This window comes from Diadema setosum, chromosome 13 (genome assembly GCF_964275005.1).
Source record: "Diadema setosum chromosome 13, eeDiaSeto1, whole genome shotgun sequence".
Taxonomy (NCBI): domain Eukaryota; kingdom Metazoa; phylum Echinodermata; class Echinoidea; order Diadematoida; family Diadematidae; genus Diadema; species Diadema setosum.
In genome coordinates, this window is record NC_092697.1 from 5,462,769 (window position 1) to 5,476,647 (window position 13,879).

The following is a 13,879-nucleotide window of genomic DNA, read 5'->3' on the forward strand; positions in this document are numbered from 1 at the left end:
TGACCTTGACACCCCTCCCCCCTCCGGTCAAGTTTTGTTTGATGCTTAAAATCCTTTATGACCTGAAGCATAATGTTGTGATCTCCATGAATTTCTCGTCTATTTTCTTACGTTATATCTTCTAGAGGGATACGACTTCCTCAAATGTTAGGAAATGATTAGATAATAAAAATTTATCATGCTTTATGCAAGTTGCAAACCAGATACACACTCGTACTAGCAGGCGCGCCGGAAGCAGTTTTGGATTGGGGGGGGGGGGGGGCAAATATTGGAGGGGGCACACGATAGACCATACATATGTTACACAATATACACATACACACACATACACACACACACACACACACACACACACACACACATATATATATATATATATATATATATATATATATATATAAATTGAAACAAGAAAGTTTTCGCTAGATATATATATATTATATATATATATATATATATATATATATACATGTACAGTGGCGTACCGAAGGTCGAGACAAGGGGGGGGGGGGGCACCTTGTGGAAAAGTAATTTTGAGGGTGTGTATGCTTGTACGTGTGTGCGTGCGCTGTTATACTAATGATGCACAGGATAGAGTGTGTTAGTGAAGGTGCGGCGCGCTCGAGAGTATTGACAATGGTGCGACATGCACGAGGCGCAGCCGAGTGCATGTTTGCAACCGTTGTCAATACTCGAGAGTGAGCCGCACCTTCACTAACGCCACGAAATAATCCTGTGCATCATTAGTTTTATAAAATGGGTCGAAAACTAACAGCATTATTCACGTACCTTTGTGGGTCAATACCAGTCAGCTACATGTAGCACTCGCTCAAAAGTCAAGATGTCCGAAGATGTTCGTCCCAAACATTTACGCACGTCGCACTCGGAAATCCCGCACACTCACCTAGTACTGTACGTACGTATAAGAGTATACGTACGCCACGTACTGTTATGCACAAGAAAGGCCGCCGGCTGTTGTGGCAGCCCGCGGCCCGAACTAGAAGTTGTTTACAGGATTGACAGCGCGTATAGTAGCGCGTGACGCACTTGTAACAACTGATTGAGTGCGCAATGCTAGTGTAAAACATTGTGACGTACGTCAGGCCAGGGAGGTGGAAGAGAGACTCTTCTTAGTGCTTACCTGAAGAAAATAATGCACGCACACGTGACTCATTTCAGCGCTTCCAATTGGCTACATTCTTGAACCCATTTTATAATATACTAATGATGCACAGGATAGAGTGCGCTAGTGTAGGCGTAGTGCACTCGAGGCTTCGTGCATGTTGCACTACATTGTAAATACCCGAGAGTGAGCTACGCCTACACTAACGCCACGAAATAATCCTGTGCATCATTTGTTTTATAAAATGGGTCGAAAATTCGAAAACTACTCAGTAACATCATTTTTCAGCGTTTTTCACGTACCTTTGTGGGTCAAGACGTCCGAAGATGTTCGTCCCAAACTTTTACGCACGTCGCACTCGCGGAAGTCCCGCACATACAGTATAAGTATAATGGGGGGTTGGGTTTCCGGACACCCGCATGAAAACTTACTTATTTTACATAGAATATGCACCCTTTACCTTAAAGACTTGATATAGACTCCTCATATAGGCCTACTAGACAACATACTCTGAAAACGGCGTGAGAACTAACCTGCTAAATCGTTGGATTTCCTCTTCAAAGTGACTCCATGTACGCGTCCGGTCCCATAACGCTTGGTCTACTGTACTGTACAAAGTGTACGTATAGTACAGTATACGTACGTACGCCACATATGTTATGCACAAGGGAAGACAGGCCGGCCGGCCGGCAGCCCGAACTACGTACTAGAAGTTGTTTACAGCTACAGGATTGACAGCGCGTACGCGTATGCATGCAATTGAGTATATGAATATAAAAACGACCCAAGTCCAATTTTTGGCCAAATTCAGTTTGACATGGGAAATTGTAGCTTATGCATGGACTCATCTTGTGTATAAATGATAAATCCTAATTACCCCCGGAAGTGCCTGAAATGAATGAGTTAAATCTTATATTAATGTAAGAATGAAGGACTTGGGTCATTCTTACATTCATATAATAGCGCCCTCTCTCATCCTTCTCATCCTTCTATAGCAGAATATCATGTATATGAATCAAAGAACGACCCAAGTCCATATGAATCAAAGAACGACCCAAGTCCACCACACAAAATGGCCTCTCCACAATTAATGTAAATGTTAATTGTCATAATAATATATGTTCTAATTTGTATGGACAATGTTGCCTTCCCATCACAGTTAAATAGAATATTATTGGACAAATAAAAAAGATATGAAGTTTTTTTTAGTTTACTCGAAATGATCTTCCATGGACTTGGGTCGTTCTTATATTCATATAGTCAATTCTCGCTATCGCCAATGACGTAAAAAGTACCCGGATGTGGCTTTTTCGTCAAGATTTAGTGCACTTGGTAGCAAGGGCACTTCCGGCGCGGGGCATAATTTGCACAACGCTAGCGTGCGCGTACGTGTACCTTACCTATGATAGCGCCGCGCCGACCACACTACATCTCTAGATGGTACTACAACATAGTACAGTAGGCGGCTGTACCGCCCGAGCCAGCGACTGGCCAGGCCTGTCATGCTCGTACACTGTAGTCCCTTCCCGGCGGCCGGCCTTGCATTAGCATACACCACTGCACGCAGCGCATAACACATACCGGTACAGCGTACTGCGTGATCATGCGATCGATGTGCACATCACAAGACACAGATCAGTCATTTCTGCATACGCTGAAAATATGCTGGAAAATATTCACCCACCTGGATATCGTCATGGAATGCCCGTCTTTTTTTTATTTGTTCTCTGTCGAAATGTCCCGAACACAATCGGGAACGAACAGTGATCTCGAACTTATCCTGTCTCCGAAGCAATTTCTTCCAAGTAAGTACGTACAATGTACGTAGGCAGTAGTAGGCCTACTACCTAGTGCTACTATAATACCACTACTAGTAAGTCGCGCGTGCACGTACTGCGCTGTGGAGTCACCCGCAAACTTCACCCACGCGGCCACGTCACGTCTCGCATGCCAGTAAGGGTCCTATTTCTGCAGATTTTTTTAATTTATTGTTTTGCGAACAACACATGGCAGCTTCGCAGCAACAACCAACAGTCGTATTAACAGCAATTTCTTAAGAATGGAGAAATTTCAAATCATATTAAAGCTGTAATTCAAGTCGAGAAAACCAGAAGACAGTACACGTAGAATACAGTCGGTTGTGTGTGTAAATAGCATTAGTCACGTATCACGCGCGTACGAACGGAAGTGACTTTGCTACCGGACTATCCCATAATGCACCGTAAATGACGCTTAAATCAACATCCGGGTACTTTTTACGTCATTGGCGATAGCGAGAATTCATCAAAGGAGCCGCCGCGCGCACAGACGATCGGCAATCTACCATAGGATTACAGGCAGTACAGTTGTACTGAAGTAAAGGAAGGAGGTGTGTCTCATTTCAGCGCTTCCTATTGGCTACATTCTTGAACCCATTTTATACAGTCTACAATACATTACGGAATGTGATACGTGTATTCGACAACGCAGTTATTCAGCAACATTGTAAGTTTTCCTTACATCGATTATGGAATGACGGTGTGAAACGACAAATTACTGTCAGCAACATCAGGAGAATTGCATAACAATAAAATGCGAGCGAGCTTGAAAATGCTGACATTTTACAGTCCCAAAACTGCCGTTTGTAGCTATACCTTTCGCTTTGGAAATTAAGGGGGCGCACCGGGCGCAACTGCTGGCAATTACTGGCAGCAACATTAGGAGAATGGCATAACGATTCAATGCGAGCGAGCGAAGAGAGCGAGCTTGAAAAATTTGACATTCTACAGTTCAAAAACTGCCGTTTGTACCTATATATTTTTTTCTCTCTTTGGGAAATCAAGGGGGGGGGACGCACCGGGCGCAACTGCTGGCAATTACTGGCAGCAACATCAGGAGAATGGCATAGCGATTGAATGCGAGCGAGCGGAGCGAGCGAGCTTGAAAATGTTGACATTTTACAGTCTCAAAACTGCCGTTCGTAGCTCTACTTTTTCGCTTTGGAAATGAAGAAGGGGGGGGGGGCGGTGCGGGCGGGGGTTGAAACTATTTTCCGGGAGCGCTACCTACGTCAGGTGTCACGTTAGTAACAACTAACGGTAGAAGAGGGACGTATGGCAGATTTTTTTTTTCCTGGCGGGGGGGGGGGGGGGGGGGGGCACACGTATAAAAATCACAAAACAAAGAATAATAAAAAAAAAAGTTGCTTCAAAAGGAGGGTTGACATGGGCCAGTTGTGCCCGCCTCTAAATCCGCCAGTGCTTCAAGCTAACATTTTGATATTTACACGAGTTTCCATAGCCAAAGGCTTCTAAAAACTGCAATTCAACGGTTACCGTTGAATGCGGTTGAGATAATCTGCTCACACGCAACGAAAAATGAATTTATGAGAGTTAGAATTACTAGTCTTAGCTAATGAATTTCCCTATTTGTATTTTTCATAAATTTATTTATTTTGTTTTATTATTTTACTTATTTATTTATTTATCATTATTATTATCATTTTTCTTTTTGGGGGGGGGCTTTTTTGGGGGACAAAAATGCCTTTTTACCCCCCCCCCCCCACTTTTTTGGATGGGGGGGGGGGGGGCAGCCGCCCCCTCCACTTCCGGCGCCTTTGCGTACTAGGTGGGGTAAGAAGGTCCATGGCCAGTTATAGACACTTAGAAATAGGCCATCTTACCCTCACAAGGACACTCGCGTGAAGGCCTATTAAGGTATGATTTAACTGAATCTTAGTAGAAAGCCAATTCTTTTACCGGACTCTATCCGCCCTATAATCAAATGACACAATTTGTCTAAATAATTTTTGTATGAACCCTTTTTAGATTATGTGTAGGTATACTTTACTTAAAACATAGATATTATGTCGAGTATTTTTCTCAGATTTCAACATTTTGTGGTAAACTTAATTGTGAACCTCCTTGATCGAGATGTGCAATCATGGTTCAATCATGGAATACCGTTGATTAGCCTCGCACGCGAGTAATTAAAGGGGAAATCCAATCCAAAATATGAGTTAGTCTGATAAAAAAAGTAAAATCTTACGAGTTCAACTGTAAAAAATTGACTGAAATCGATGAAAAATAAGGAAGTTATGACATTTTGAAGTTTCGCTTTTTGGGGGAAACAGATCTTGAACAGTCAATTTAATTCAATTCAAATGATTTTATTTCCATATATGAATATGCAAGTGGCAAAGTGAGCATGTCATCCTCACGACTTACCATATAGTTTGTACATAAAATTTGAAATTTCCACTTTTTCATTCAAACGCAATTATGCCCGAGGCTCAAATCTTTGTATATCTAACTGATCATTATTCTGGAATTATTTAACGAGGGATAATATCATGTTTCAGATTTCAATGACAGAAAATTGAATTTTCGTCAGTTGTTTTTTTTTTTACATGATCAATGGAAAATTGTGAGGGTATGACACGGTTATCTCACTCATTTGCATATTCATATTCACTGTACAAGAACTATTGCAGAAATTAACAAAACTTCAAAATGTCATAACTTCCTCATTTCTTATCCGATTTTAGTCAAGTCTTTACCTTTGAACTCGTAAGATTTTACTCTCTTTTTATCAGACTAACTTATGTTTGGAATAGATTTCCCTATTAAGCAGTTAGAGAGGGTAATCTGTCCAGGGAGGTGGATCCACCTCCCTGATCTGTCTTACCTGTTGTGCTTTTCTTTTCCCACTTTCCCTTAAGTTTTGAATTTATAGAGCAATAATGCAAAACCTAACCCGAGGTTTATAGGTAAAACAAAAAACAAAAAACAAAGAAAAACTTAAACTTTAGATGAACGTCACTTGAATTTGAATGTGCACCTTGGCATTATGCAAAACTCCGTAGTTCACTTGACTTTATACTTCAGGATCGGGTAATACAATCATAATCAACCAAGTTAGATAGATCACGTGCCTTTGTCTCCACCCCGCACTTTATAGCTAAAAGTTGAGACAAATAAAGGAGATGATGAGACAATAATTATATATATATATATAAATAAATATATATATATAAATAAATATATATATATATATATATATATATATATATACAGTATATATATATATATATATACATATATATATACATATATACAGTATATATATATATATATACAGTATATATATGTATATATCTGGAGGTGTATGATGCAGGCCTAGAAAAAAAATTGACAGGTAATCATTTCATTTATTATGGCAAATATCTTAAGAGGAAACATATGCATTTTGATTCATCATAATCCTTATACTATGGGTAACTTTGCACAAAAGAAATCATCGTGAGAGAGTGTACAGAGATAAAAGGGAATTATCTAAACAACTATGCAGGAGGGTCCCTAGTAACGAATGACTATAATGATAATGATGTAGCTAAAGTACACTTGACAGTGCAACAAGTCCGTGTCACAAAAATAGGGCCCTTTCTTCAATTCCCCGCCCGCAACAACGGGCGCTGCGGCGGATAGCCACGGAGTTCGCTACACTGCCAGACAGGCACGATCGATCGATCGATCGAGCGAGCGAGCGACTGCTCCAAGTGGATGGACTATATAGGAGTCCGGTCATTTCCGACCATGTAAGTGAACACTTAATATCGTTTATCACATCTAATGTGTAGGCCCTGCTACATCCGACATTAAAAAGATGAAGACAGTTTCAGGAATAAATTAAAAAGACCTTCAGACAAGATGAAAACGATTATATTGCTTATATAGATTTACTGATAAAGCTAAAGGTTCCAACGAGGCAGAGTCGTACTGCACTAAAGCGAACGTGCATCGATCTATGCCAATTAATCGTGAACTGGAAGTGAATTATCTGAAAGTAAATTTATTTCATTTCCGCCATTAAAAAAAAGAAAAGCTGTAAGTGATCTTCAATATTATAATCCAACATAATTCTGTTCTAAATTATGAGCACAAAAACCCGACACATTATCACTTCATGATCGATTCAATCCCGTGGGACAACTCGGCCTCGTATTCGCAGCGAGGCCGAGTTGTCACCGAGTCCAGGACGAGTTATCCAGACACCTAATGAATATTCATACATCACGAGCCTTGAATTCTGCGCGGGAAATTCAAACCAAATAAAAGCCGTTTTCTAAATTCTATTCTGCACAATGACTGAACGCGAAACAAATGCGTTTCCCTTCTTTTGAAAATTACATTTATACAGGCACTGTTGGTAGTTATAGTTTTAAGTGATGATAAAGTGATTAAAAGACTCATTTCAGCAATCAATGTGGATGTAAAGATAACCATGGATATAAATGATTATGTCATGAAATGGTACATAAACTCCAAACCTCAGCGCTTAAGTTGATTACGAGTTTGGCGGCTACTAGTAGTCGTAGGAAAGGTTGCGTGGCTCCGAGTGATCTCTCCACCTCCCTATTCCTAACCCCCAATGCACCGAGCTTCATTACAAGTATCAAAGTTCCCGAAGGAATGAAAAAGATTATTGAATAACTTTAATGACAGCTGTGCATTGACGTAGTCCAACAATAACCGTCCTTTCAATTTTCTGACTAATACTAGTATTGTAATACCATCCGTATCAATTAAGTTTGTTTAATAAAACTCTATAATCTACCTGTCTCTATCGTTCGAGTCCATTGGTGTCACGAGAATGAAATCCGGAAAATTTTATGAAACTGATACAATTTTGGATTGGATTTCTTCTTTAATGAATGCAACGTGTCTCTGTATGCTGACGACACATGTTAATAACACTGCACATAAGAAACCGAATCTGTGGTCGACTCTCAACAGTGATTCGAAAGGAGTAGGCCTGCATGTACATCACTGAAACTTGTACTTGATATAACAAGTGTAAGTTTTTATCACTCGGTACCACCCAAAATGACTTCAACGTTTATAAAGCATCTTAATGTACATGTTATTATGGAATCATGTCAGATCAAACGACTAATAAACATGTATTGCATATCTAGGAGTCATAGGCGCCGGAAGTGGGGGGGGGGGGGGGGGGCAGGGGGGGGGGGGGGGGCGGCCGCCCCCCCCCCCCATCCAAAAAGTGGGGGGGCAAAACGCATTTTTGCCCCCCCAAAAAGCTCCCCCCCCAAAAAAAAAAAATAATAATAATAATAAAAATAAATGAATAAACAAAGAAAATAAAATAAATATGTTTATAAAAATAGAATAAAAGGGAAAAATATGGCTACCAACGGCAGCTTTTGGACTGTAAAATGTCAAAATTTTCAAGCTCGCTCGCTTCGCTCGCTCGCATCCAGCAGTTGAGCCCGGCGCGCCTCCCCCTTAATTTCTAAAGCGAAAAACATAGCTACGACGGCAGTTGTTGGACTCTAGAATGTCAAATTTCAAGCTCGCTCGCTTCGCTCGCTCGCATTGAATCGTTATGCCATTCTCCTAATGTTGCTGACAGTAATTGCCAGTAGTTGCGCCCGATGCCCCCACCCTTAATTTCCAAAGCGAAAGATAGATATAGCTACAAACGGGAGTTTTGGGACTGTAAAATGTCAAAATTTTCAAGCTCGCTCGCTTCGCTCGCTCGCATTGAATCGTTATGCCACTCTCCTAATGTTGCTGCCAGTAATTGCCAGCAGTTGCGCCCGATGCCCCCCCTTAATTTCCAAAGCAAAAGGTATAGTTACAAACGGGAGTTTTTGGACTGTAACATGTCAAAATTTTCAAGCTCGCTCGCTTCGCTCGCTCGCACTGAATCGTTATGCCACTCTCCTAACGTTGCTGCCAGTAATTGCCAGCAGTTGCGCCCGATGCCCCCCTTAATTTCCAAAGCGAAAGATATAATAACTACAAACGGGAGTTTTTGAATTGTAAAATGTCAAAATTCTCAAGCTCGCTCGCTTTGCTCGCTCGCATTGAATCGTTATGCCATTCTCCTAATGTTGCTGCCAGTAATTGCCAGCAGTTGCGCCCGATGCGCCGCCCCATTAATTTCCAAAGTGAAAGATATAGCTAGAAACCCCAGATTTGGGACTGTAGATTGTCAAAACTTTTCAAGCTTGCTCGCTTCGCTCGCTCGCATTGAATCGTTATGCCATTCTCCTAATGTTGCTGCCAATAATTGCCAGCAGATGCGCCCCCATTTATTTCCAAAGCGAAATATATAGCTACAATTAAAACTCCAGTTTTGGAACTGTAGAATATCAAAATTTTCAAGCTCGCTCGCTTCGCTCGCTCGCATTAAAATTGTTATGCCATTCACCTTATGTTGCTGACAGTATATAATTTGTCGATCGTTTCGCACCGTCATTCCATAATCCATGTAAGGAAAACTTACAATGTTCCTCAATGACTGTGTTGTTGAATGTATCACATTCCGTAATGTATTGTAGTCCCATTATTGCTCACGCACACACGCACTTGTAAGCATACAGACCGTCTAAAATTACTTTATGGTTCCCCCCATGTTTCGACCCACCGTATGCCACTTTACATACATATATATATATATATATATATATATATATATATATATAATAGATGTGTGTGCGTGTGTGTGTGTGTGTGTATGTGTATATTGTGTAACATATTATGCATGGTCTAATCTTGAGCCCCCTCCAATGTTTCCCCCCCCCCCCAATCCAAAACTGCTTCCGGCGCGCCTGAGGAGTTACTGTTGATGAATATTCACTTGGCATTGCTTGGGATCAGCATACTGGAAAAGAATCAAGGGAAGTAATTTGTAGATACGACCCTGTTTGCCTGTACAACAACAGACAGCTATTATAGGGCATGCAGGACTGGATTACTGTGATTTAGTAAAGTATGTGCAAATTGTTGCGAAACATTAATTTGAAGATCAAAATTATAAAATCGGGCATTCCACACTTGTTATAGTCTAAACGTCAGTTGGAGGTATGCAACACAATTTTTTATTATAATCAATTAGGCAATTGTAACAATGAAAAGAGACAAAGACTGAGAATATTACATGCATGTGCATAAAATTGCTCAGGGCCACTATACCCTCAGGGATCACCCTCAAAGTCTCTGCCAGATTTGCCAGTTGTTTCTATTTAGATATACAAAATTAATCATTTTAGACGCACCATTCTAAAAATTTTAGTTATGTAAGTTCTCAACCAATTTTAAACGTTTAAGTCTACAATACAACCCGTCTCTGATAGAAACACGAGATCCTTAAGACCTCTTCAAGATAGAAACTGAAATCAGTGATATAGAACAATGGAAGAAGCCTCACACGTGACATTTTTTACACTCGTAAATTCAGAGCTACATTGCGACACATTGCTCGATGTTCAATGGCAGTCCACACATGTTACCCAAACATGGAGAAGTTGTATACATTTCGGTTGAAAGAAAAACATCCAAAATGGCAGGGTTTTCTTATATGTATTATGTTTTTTTTAGGAGGGGAAGGTGTTTTTTTTTTTTCTACGCGCAAGCCTATTCAGCTTAGGCTAACGTTATCTGTGTTTAACTAGTGGCTGAACCGCCGTCCATCTTTTGTACTTCGGTTTGGTTAAACGCTGTATGCTATCGTGCACTGCGAGTTTTCCCCGCAGGACGTCACAAATAGTCAATGGCAACTCGCGTGAATCATTTCCTTTGGCAAGGTTCCGGATTGTATTTGGGATGAATATTCATAGCGCCCGGAACAACTATGCAAAATTTCAGCGAATCATAAAACAACTGGCACTGATATTATGCATCTACTTCCTTTATGACAGACTCTACGACAAAATTATGTTTTTATTTGACTGGGAATATAATTCGAAACTGGACTGCTAAGTTTATAGTACTATATACGTTAGCTAAGAAGATTTAATTCAAAGATTAGTGTGAGGTGTACAGATAGCCGTGATAACCGTGGATACAAAGTATGTTGTCCCCCATGTTGTTTAAAAACTTTCACCAATTCACTGAGGATGGCGGTTAGGAGGACTGTGAAATGCTGGCAAAAACTGCTCTACTCTAATACGAATCTCAGACTCAATACCCTACTTCACTCGTGAACGCTACCAAAGCACCTCCGATGACTCTGGAGCATAGTCATCACGACCGTCCCCCACTTTTAACGAAAGTGGGTCTTTACTGTGCCTTCGTCCAATTACAAAATTTTCTATTATCCGACCAGTCACTCATTTCTCTCATCTGATTTTACTTCTTTAGTAGTCACTTCAGTTCAGCTTAATTCGGTTTGATTTTCTGCATTTCATCATCAATTCAATGTTATACAACTTCCTACTCATCATGATAAATTAGTACGTGTATACACAAAGTGAAGTATAGGTCCTATACTGTAGTAGAGCTAACAGATAAAGGTATTTCATAGTAAATGCACACTAGGAGAAAACACATGAGGAAAATTTTAAAGACAATTTTTGAAATGCAGGGACCACCTTCATAAGTAAAGCTTCATTAGGAAGATGGCCCCTGGTAAATGTTACAATTAACATGAAATAAATTATCATAAAGTATATAGGCATACTTGCATGTGGGGCGGGGGGAGGGGATCATTAACCCTTGAACACCTCCCCCCCCCCCTCCCTGTATTATAGAGAACGTTTCCAAACCCCTTTTGATACATACGTATACTCTAAACTGGGAATAGTAGGCCCATGCACATTACACTATGGCACCACACCTCAAAAGCATTTTCTACTTATAAATCGGAAATTAATTCAACCACCTCCATGTTTCAAATGCTTTGTTGATCTTGCAATTCAATATTGGGTTCACGTTAACAAGCTCCATGAAATGTGAAAACAAAAATCAACAAATTTGAACCTCATTTTTCTTACTATACTCCCTCAGATACAAAAATACAGTGTTACCGTCGCGGCATGAAGCTTTAACGCATTGGAGCCGACGGCATTTTCGCTACATGAACATGTAGTATGAAACTTCCACGAATGTCCATTAATTGGCATTAAATGCATTGTGTAGAATCGCGCGCATTTTGCGTTCGCGAATCTTGACTCTTGCGAAATTTGCGAAAGTTTCATGATAGCATGTCCTGAGGGATCATCTCTCCAAATTTGTAACGGTAATCTCAAAATTTAACGTTAAGTAACCCGAGTAGAGGTAATATATATCATGTCGCATTCTCGTCATAGTTTCCTTCTGTATTTCCACTATACCATGGCATCATCTGATCATGGAGGGTTGTTGTTTTCTTATCCAGCACTGTCGGCACATGCATGGATTGAACCAAAGATACACGGGATTTCATAACTTGTGATCGGACCCTCCGATTTTCATCAAGCTTCAACGATGTTCATCTACGAACATTTCTACATTCACCATGTTCACTGAATCAACATAACCTTGATTGCTTCATTTCATAATCTATCAGATGGTCTGTCTGTCTGTCCGTCTGTCTGTAATGTCTCTGGCTCCCCTTCCTCATCCACCTTCTCTTCCTCCTCCTGTTCCACTTCCACCTCCTCCTCTTCCATCTCCTCCTCCTTCCCTCCACCTCCTCCTCCACCTCCCCCCCCCCTCCTCCTCCTACTCCTCCTCCATTCCCAACTCCTCCTCCTCCTGGTTCATGCGTTACCATTTTCTAATGTCTTGCATTTTGATAACCACTTTAACGGATTGTCAAATTTTGTATCTTGGATAAGACAAAATCTTGACTGCATTATTCTTAAAGATGATTGATTTGTGGCAAAAACGAATATCGATGTACGTGTGTCTCAAGACCGATTACATTGTTTACGTATATAGGAACATTGCAGTGTTGGCTGCATGCATGCGACCGCCTAGACACGATTCGATCATCAGGTAACTCGGCATGGCCTATACCTACTCACTACTGAACAGGGATGGCTCTGCATGTCTGCAGAGATAGAAGTCGTGTACCTACTAACAGGACTAATTATTCTACACTTTTGACCTCGAAATACTCTAAAATATCTTATTATCATATACGAATCGAGTGAGCCAGACAAGTTTTCTTGGTATAACCCTTGAATACACACGTATACACCATTACAAAGTCCGATTGATGAATGTTGAATTTTGAGCCCTTCAGAGAACTGTGATGTAGCTTTGACTCTCCCCCATCGTTTTATGCTTTAATTGTCAAATATGTTTCAAAGCTTTTCCGCTGAAACCACGTCCAGTTCAGTTATGTTTATTCTGCATCATTCATCGATTGTTGTTTCATTATAATCATTGTGTTCAATATTTCCTTCTCTTGCACGCACTTCCGTTTATTTTGTTAATTTCATTGTCACTCCATGTATGTGTACAGACAACAAAGCTGAAGAAGACAAGATGTCAAAAGCTTCTACAAATCTGGCATTCAAGATGACAAGAATCCTATAACAGTACATTGTGTCATACAGTTATGTAAATGTGTGCATAATGTTATAATGTTAATTCAAATCGAATATTCACACACACGCGCAAGCACATACACAGTTTCATATTATACAGTATATATACATACACATATGTTTGTATATACATACATTCATATATATATATATATATATATATATATATATATATATATATATATATATATATATATATATATATATATATATATATATATATATATACATTGCTTTCATGCTTCTATTACTAGAGATACCAGTTCCTAGATTAGACGTCACATATGCACAACTTGATATTCCAAGAAAGGCACGAAATAGATGAAATGAAAAAGATTTAAGATCTTTGAAGAAATAATTCAAAGCAATTGGAAGAATAAAACAGGTCTTCATACGTGAATGTTAATATTCTATACCGTGTTTGGTGTACACCCCAGCAT